Here is an 8774-nt window from a genome sequence, read left to right on the forward strand (position 1 = left end):
AACAATATAACTGTTCCAGAAGTTCAAGGTGATGTCACTGGAGGTAAAAAGGTAAGTCCTCATTTAAAGTGCATTATCTGTCTGGACCTCATCCTGGACAGCAGAAACACCAACCAGGTGTTTTTCCTTTGAGAAACTGGGTAATTCCTCAAAGCTGCCTTTCCTAAACATGCCCCAGCCTAATGTTTATGTTTGTCTGAGAATAATGTGTATGTGTGTTTTCACATGCTTATTACAGTAAACTAATTTTTATATAAATTAGGTCTCATAGTGCTCATTTTTGAACCACTACAAATTGGTGTTTTTTGTTGTGTTTTTTTTTGAGACGGAGTATCACTCCATTGCTTAGGCTGGAGTGCAGTGGCGCGATCTAGGCTCACTGCAACCTACGCCTCCTGGGTTCAAGCAACTCTCTTGCCTCAGCCTTTTGAGTAGCTGGAACTACAGGTGCGCGCCGCCACGACCAGCTAATTTTTGTATTTTTAGTAGAGACGGAGTTTCGCCATGTTGGCCAGGCTGGTCTCGAACTCCTGACCTCGTGATACACTCGCCTCGGCCTCCAAAAGTGCTGGGATGACAGGCGTGAGCCACCGCACCTGGTCCTACAAATTGATTCTTGAAATTAACATAAACCCTAATCCTTTTATCATTAGGATCAAAGCTTTCATCCATTTCAACACCTATCTAATTTTGAAACTTTATTGCTAAATATAGATGTTGTTTTAACATATTTGATTTCAAAGAACACTTAACATTAGCTCTATCTGGAGACGGTATTGGTCATAAAAAATTGGCTCTAGGCCAGGTGTGGTGGCTCACACCTGTAATCCCAGCACTTTGGGAGGCCAAGGTGGGTGGATCACAAGGTCAGGAGATCGAGATCATCATGGCTAACACAGTGAAACTCTGTCTCTACTAAAAATACAAAAAAATAGCCAGGCGTGGTGGTGGGCGCCTATAGTCCCAGCTACTCAGAAGGCTGAGGCAGGAGAATGGCTGAACTGCCAGGAGGCAGAGCTTGCAGTGAGCGGAGATGGCGCCACTGCACTCCAGCCGGGGCGACAGAGCGAGACTCCATCTAAAATAAATAAATAAATAAAATAAAATAGGCTCTAAATAGTAATATCCGGAGTGACACTTTAAAGATATATATTGTTGTGGAAAACATTTTGAATTTTGAATTCGGTGATGATTACCTCAACATAGCAAACTGATCATGTTCACCTATTTCTCTACCTGTTCCAAATCCCAATAAACGTCTGCTGGGGAGGGGAGGGAAGTACATGAGGGAGAAATACACAGGGTACATTTCAATGCCATTTGTGATACAGTGTTTCTCAAGCTAGATATTGAGCACGGGGTATACATTTTATTAGAGTCCATATTATTATGTGCATGACAAAATTCTGTTATCCTTTGTAAGATTAAATCCGTAATTCTAGTAAACAAAAAGAGTACTACTGATGTGGAGAAGTGTCCAAAATATGGAAAACAAATACGATTAGATTGTTAGAGAAACAAGAAAACCCATATCCCAAATCAGGGCAGGAGAAAACTACCAAATAGGTAAGAACAATTCCAGAGATATTTTAATCTTAGGACGAATACAGAGAGTAGGAGAAGGCTGGTCATGGTGGCATGTGTCAGCAGTCCCAGCTACTCAAGAGGCTGAGGTAGGAGGATTGCTTGAGCCTAGAAGTTTGAGGCTGCAGTGTGCTACAGCTGCACTTGTGAATAGCCACTATATTTCAGCCTGGGCAACATAGTGAGATCCTGTCTCAAAAAAAAAAAAGAGTAGAAGGAGATCATGGGTTAGCCATTAAAAGATTGAAACCTACAGCTGTGCCCTACTTCCTGTCTTGTTATTGAGGCTGAGCAGGAAAAGGGGTTAAAGTGTAAAGGTTGGAAAGGAAAGACTAGAACCTGAAATAATTTCATATCCCCTAAGGGCATCAAAGTAAGAAGAAAATTTTAACGGAGCAGTGGGTTGTGTCACTGAACTCTGATTAAAGCCAAGAGCTTGGACCTCATTAGAAAGAATGCTGACAGGGCAGGGCCCTAGGGAACTAAGCACATCTCCCTCCTGTTTCCCTCTCACCCCCCGCCCCCCGGACAACAACAAGAGGCAAAACACCAAATTAGAACTTGCATTGGCCAGGCGCGGTGGCTCATGCCTGTAATCCTAGCACTTTGGGAGGCCGAGGTGGGTGGATCACCTGACACCAGGAGTTCGAGACCAGCCTGGCCAACATGGTGAAACCCTGTCTCTACTAAAAATACAAAAAATTAGCTGGGTGTGGTGGCAGGTGCCTGTAATCTCAGCTACTTGGGAGGCTGAGGCAGGAGAATCACTTAAACCCGAGAGGTGGAGGTTGCAGTGAGCCAAGATAGTGCCATTGCACTCCAGCACAGGCAACAAGAGCGAAACTCCATCACACAAAAAAAGAACTTGGATTCACCCATGGGTAAACAGGAATTCAGAAATGAAGAAAAATGAACAGACAACCAAGCATTAAACATTTGAGGGATACTTATCACCAGAGAGGCCCCAAATCTAACAAGAATGAATCCCTAAGGGAAGAAAATAAAGGAAAAAAACAAAAACTATTACCCTCTAAAGGACTGATGGGGTCACTGTTATCTATTGCAACATGAGCAGGTTGCTATAACAAAAATAGTTCTTAAAATTAAAATAAGTTATTAAAATAACTTTTGGGCTGGGCGCCTGTAATCCCAGCACTTTGGGAAGCCAAAGCAGGCAGATCACCTGAGGTCAGGAATTCGAGACCAGCCTGGCCAACATGGTGAAACCCCATCTCTACTAAAAATACAAAAACTAGCTGGGTGTGGTGGTGCGCACCTGTAATCCCTGCTACTTGGGAGGCTGAGACAGGAGGATTGCTTCAACCCAGGAAGCAGAGGTGGCAGGGAGCCGAGATTGTGCCACTGCACTCCAGCCTGGGTAACAGAGTGAGACCCTGTCTCAAAAAAAAAAAAAAAAGACAAAAAACTTTTGCTTAATAGATGGATTGAACAGCAGAATGGACACTAGTAGGGTGCTGAAAATCTGGGCTGGGTGCAGAGGCTCACCCATGTAATCCCAGCACTTTGGGAGACCGAGGCGGGTGGATGGCTTGAACCCAGGAGTTCAACACCAGCCTGGGCAACACGGTAAAACCCCGTCCATACTAAAAATACAAAAATTAGCTGGGCAGGGCAGTGCATGTCTGTAGTCCCAGCTACTTGGGAGGCTGAGGCACGAGAATTGCTTGAACCCAGGAGGTGGAAGTTGCAGTGAGCCAAGATCACACACCACTGTACTCCAGCCTGGGTGACAGAGAGAGACTCTGTCTGAAAAAAGGAAAGAAAGAAAGAAAGAAAAAATAAGAAAAAGAAAAAAGACTGAAAATCTGAGTTGGAAAGAAGCTGAGGGAATTTTCCCAGAATGTAGCATAACTGAGTAAGCATTGGGATGGCTGGGGAAAGAGGCTAACCAACGTCCACAGTGTAGGCTACGCTGTCCATTTAAATATTAAGAGCCTTACCCCACAGGAGACGGCTTTTGATAAGAAAGCTTTTGATGAGCTTTCACACAGGAAACAAATATCCTTGCATTTGGGGCCTATTCTGAGTTTGTCCACATACTTCCCCAAAGCTTCTACTTCCCAAGTTTCTTTTTTCTTTCTTCTTTAAAATTTATTTGTATTTCTTTTTGAGATGGGGTCTTGATCTTTTGCTTAGGCTGGAGTGCACTGGCATGATCCTAGCTCACTGCAGCCTAGAACTCCTGGGCTCAAGTGGTCTTCTCACCTCAGCCTCCAGAGTAGCTGGGACTACAAGCTTGCACCACCACGCCTGGCTAATTTTTTTATTTTTATATTTAGATAGGGAATCTCACTATGTTGCCCATGCTGGCCTTGGACTCCTAGCCTCAAGCAATCCTCCTGCCTTGGCCTCCCAAAGTGTCGAGATTATGGGCCTAAGCCACTGTTCCTGGCCTAGGTTTCTTATCTTGTAGTTGTCAAATCTCTGACCCTCTGGTCAAACCATTAACTGTCATCTCCACCCATGTCTTCATGTAAGTTGAACCACCAGAAATATTGCTCTGATTTCTCCCTGAGATAATTTCTCCTCCCCACTGTAGGTTAGGTGTGCTCAGCAGCATGTGCTGCCATCAAGTGCAAGTGGCATATACAAGACTGGATTCAGACTGGTCTTAAGGACATGAGTCAATTTTATGAGCTACTCCCAGCTTCTCAGGAGGCTAATGCAGGAGGATTGCTTGAGCCCAGAAGTTCGAGGCTGCAGTGAACTAAGATCACACCACTGTATTCCAACCTGGGCAAGAGTGAGATACCGTCTCTTAAATGTTTTTTTTTTTTAATTATCATCTCATGTAGTTTATGAGGGTCAGAAATCCAAGAGTAGCTTTATTGGGTCAACTCAGAATCTCCCATGAGCTTGCAATCAATGTGACAGCTGAGAATGCAACCTCTGAAGACTTGACTTGGGTTGGAGGATTCACTTCAAACTCATTCGCATGGCTGCTGGCAAGAGGATTCTGCAGTTCCTCATCAGGTAAGTCCTCCATAGGACTGTTTAAGACACGATTTCCCCTAAAGTGGATCTGACAGATTGGGGGAGGGAAAAGGAGAGGGAGAGGGAGAAAGAGTGTGTGTGTGTGTGCCCAAGCACACATGCAAGATGGAAGCTGCAGGCTTTTATATCCTCATCTTGGAAGTGACATGCCATCGCTTCTTCCATATTCTGTTGGTCACACAAATTAACTCTGGTACAATATGGTGTGGGGGTTAGGGGAGCTACAAAAGGGTGTGAAACAGGGATCACGGAGGACCACCCTGGAGGCAGGCTACTACACAATCCTTTTGTTATTCTTCACTTTTGCCAAAATGATTTATCATGGCAGCCTTACCTTCAGAAAGCATTTCATTCTTGGCAATAACAAGGGACAATCTAAAACTAGAATTCTGTTGCAGAGAATAGTCTACTTACTAAAGCTGGTTTACAAAAATTAAATGGATTAAAGTATTACTGAACTGGCCAAAAGGCAGACCATAGACTTGAGCTTCCAGGAACCATTTCCCTGCAGGACCAGCCCTCCAAGGAGGTCCTGCATGATCAGGTCTGGTGCTTGATGAATTTATAGGCCACTTCTGTAGCTACTGGCTCTGGAACTAGACGACCTCTGCTAACAAGACAAAGTTGCTGGTCAAAACAGGAAGCTGCTGCTACCACGCAACCACTGACTACAGCAGGAAGCCAATACTATAATCCACATCAGTAAAATGGGTCTGTCTCCCTCTCTCTCTCTGTCCACTGAATTTACCTCCAAGTAAGTTTCATACAAAGGCATATAAACAGTTTCATGTAGGCTGGGCGCAGTGGCTCATGCCTGTAATCCCAGCACTTTGGGAGGCTAAGGCAGGTGGATCACTTGAGGTCAGGAGTTCGAGACCAGCCTGGCCCACATGGTGAAACCCCATCGCCACTAAAAATACAAAAAATTAGCCAGGTGTGGTGGTGCATGCTTGTAATCTCAGCAGAGGGGGATATACAAATAAGATATACAAATTATAAAATTACACAATTCAGTATTTCAATTGCTAACTCTTTAGTGCTTCTATAATTATTCAAATTAATTTTCCCGATTTATTTTTTCCCTACTGTGTGTTTTTGTTTGTCTGTTGTTGAGAGACAAGGTGAGCCAAGATTGCACCATTGCACTCCAGCCTGGGTGACAAGAGAGAAACCCTGTCTCAAAAAATAGTAATAATTAAAAAAACAAAAAGTTTTATGTAAATCATATTCAGAACACTGGCTACAAAGGAGCTGGAAAATGAGGTTTTTAGCTTTCTACTCTCCAAAGTTTAGGAAGACAGGCTATAAGGAAGTTAGACTAAATGCTGAGCAACAGGAGCCGCAGTCCCTGGTCAAACCAGTATTCAAAGCCTGGGGGCAAAATACAAACTTTTGGATAAACAAGTTCTCAAAGTACTATTCTTGAGACCATTTCTGAAAGAACTGCTTAACGATACAGTACTGCAGTAAGATGACAATGAATCTAAGAAAGGAGGGTAAAGATTCAAGAAAACAGTAGGGGCCCAGCAAGATGGCTCTCGCCTGTAATCCCACCACTTTGGGAGGCAGAGGTAGGAGGAGCACTTGCGCCCAGGAGTTAGAGGCTGTAGTGAGCTATGATCGTACCACTGTACTCCAGTGTGTGTGACAGAACAAGACCTTGTCTCTAAAAAACAAACAAACAAAAACACACAGTAGGGAAAAAATAAATCAGGAAAATTAATTTGAATAATTATAGAAGCACTAAAGAGTTAGCAGTTGAAATACTGAATTGTGTAATTTTATAATTTGTATATCTTATTAACACAAAATATTTTTCAAATTGTGTTCACTCACATTTTCAATATATATTTAAATATATATTTATTCAATTTTTTTTTTTTTTTGAGACAGAGTTTCACTCTTGCTGCCCAGGCTGGAGTGCAATGGCACGAACTTGGCTCACTGCAACCTCCACCTCCTGGGTTCAAGTGATTCTCTTGCCTCAGCCTCCTGAGTAACTGAGATCACAGGCACGCGCCACCACGCCCGGCTAATTTTTGTATTTTTAGTAGAGACAGGTTTTCACCATGTTGTTCTGGCTGGTCTCGAACTCCCGACCTCAGGTGATCTGCCCACCTCAGCTTCCCAAAGTGCTGGGATTACAGGTGTGAGCCACGGCATCTGGCCTTTGATTTTTTGTAAACAGTTGAATTGCTAATTATGCCCCTTTTATTCTGAAGTATAAGCCCTAAACTAACTTAAGGTAGTTTCTAGTGACAATCTTTTTTTTTTTTTGAGACTGAGTCTCGCTCTGTTGCCCAGAGTGGAGTGCAGTGATGCAATCTCCGCTCACTGGAACCTCTGCCTCCCGGGTTCAAGCAATTCTGCCTGCCTGCCTCAGCCTCCCCAGTAGCTGGAATTACAGGTGCCTGCCACCATGCCTGGCTAATTTTCTTGTATTTTTAGTAGAGTCAGGGTTTCACCATGTTAGCCAGGCTGGTCTCGAATTCCTGACCTCAAGTGATCTACCCGCCTTGGCCTCCCAAAGTGCTGCCATTACAGGTGTGAGCCACTGTGCCCAGCAAATTTTTAATTTTGTGTGTGTGTGTGTGTGTGTGTGTGTGTGTGTGTGTGTGTATGCAACAGGGTCACATTCTGTCATCCAGGCTAGAGTGCAGTGGCTTGATCACTCCTCACAGCAAGTGATCCTCCCACCTTAGCCTTCTGGGTACAGGTGTCCACCATCACGCCTGGCTAATTTTTTGTAGAGATGGGTTTTTGCCATGTTGCCCAGGCTGGTCTCCAACTCCTGGGCTCGAGCAATCTGCCTGCCTCAGACTCCCAAAGTGCTGGTATTACAGGCATGAGCCACCAAGTATGGCCCCCTAGTGACAATCTTACAATAAAACACACAACAAATAAAGGAATAGGCCGGGCGTGGTGGCTCAAGCCTGTAATCCCAGCACTTTGGGAGGCCGAGGTGGATCACGAGGTCAGGAGATCGAGACCATCCTGGCTAACACGGTGAAACCCTGTCTCTACTAAAAAATACAAAAAACTAGCTGGGCGAGGTGGCCGGCGCCTGTAGTCTGAGCTACTCAGGAGGCTGAGGCAGGAGAATGGCATAAACCCGGGAGGCGGAGCTTGCAGTGAGCTGAGATCCGGCCACTGCACTCCAGCCTGGGTGACAGAGCGAGACTCCGTCTCAAAAAACAAAAAAACAAACAAACAAACAAAAAAAAAAACAAAGGAATAACCTTATCAAAATATCTTTGTCAATTTTAGTGTTTTATTAACTTTTTGTTGCTAATTTAATGGTTAGTATTTAGCATCCTTGAGCCATCTTTAAAGCACCTAGTTTTACTCTGAACTTGGACTTTAAGAATTAGGAAAATGGTGAAACCCTGTCTCTACTAAAAATACAAAAATTAGGCGGGTGTGGTGGCTCATGCCTGTAGTACCAGCTACTCAGGACGCTGAGGCGGGAGAATCACCTGAACCTGAGAGGCAGAGGTTGCAGTGAGCCAAGATCACACAACTGCACTCCAGCCTCGGTGACAGACAGAGATCCTGCCTCAGTAAAAGAAAAAAAGGACTAGGAAACTGTCTCATATATCCATCAATACTTTCGAAGTATCATATTCTTTCTGAAAAAAGGTAAGTAGTTTCATATTTTTAGCCTAAGGGAAAATGCTAATAGAAACTTCAGTCAGTAAACAGTTGTGTAATTAGAAGTCTTTGCCAGGTGCAGTTGCTCACGCCTGTAATCCCAGCACTCTGGGAGGCCGAGGCGGGCAGATCACCTGAGGTCAGGAGTTTGAGACCAGCCTGGCCAACATGGTGAACCTCTATCTCTACTAAAAATACAAAAATTAGGCGGGTGTAGTGGCTGAAGCCTGTAGTACCAGCTACTCAGGAGGCTTAGCGGGAGAATTGCTTGAAATCACAAAAATTAGCCAGGTGTGGTGGCGGTCACCTGTCATCCCAGTTACTCGGGAGGCTGAGACTGGAGAATCACTTAAACTCGGGAGGTGGAGGTTGCAGTGAGCCAAGATCGTGCCACTGCCCTCCAGCCTAGGCGACAGAGCAAGACTCTGTCTCAAAAAAAAAAAGTCTTTGTATACAAGTTAATTAACATAATTTATATGCCTCACAACTCCAACATGATGGTTAAATTTCACGGTTTGAAGCTC

Source organism: Rhinopithecus bieti, unplaced genomic scaffold (assembly GCF_001698545.2).
Source record: "Rhinopithecus bieti isolate Rb0 unplaced genomic scaffold, ASM169854v2 scaffold_15133, whole genome shotgun sequence".
In the NCBI taxonomy this organism is placed as follows: domain Eukaryota; kingdom Metazoa; phylum Chordata; class Mammalia; order Primates; family Cercopithecidae; genus Rhinopithecus; species Rhinopithecus bieti.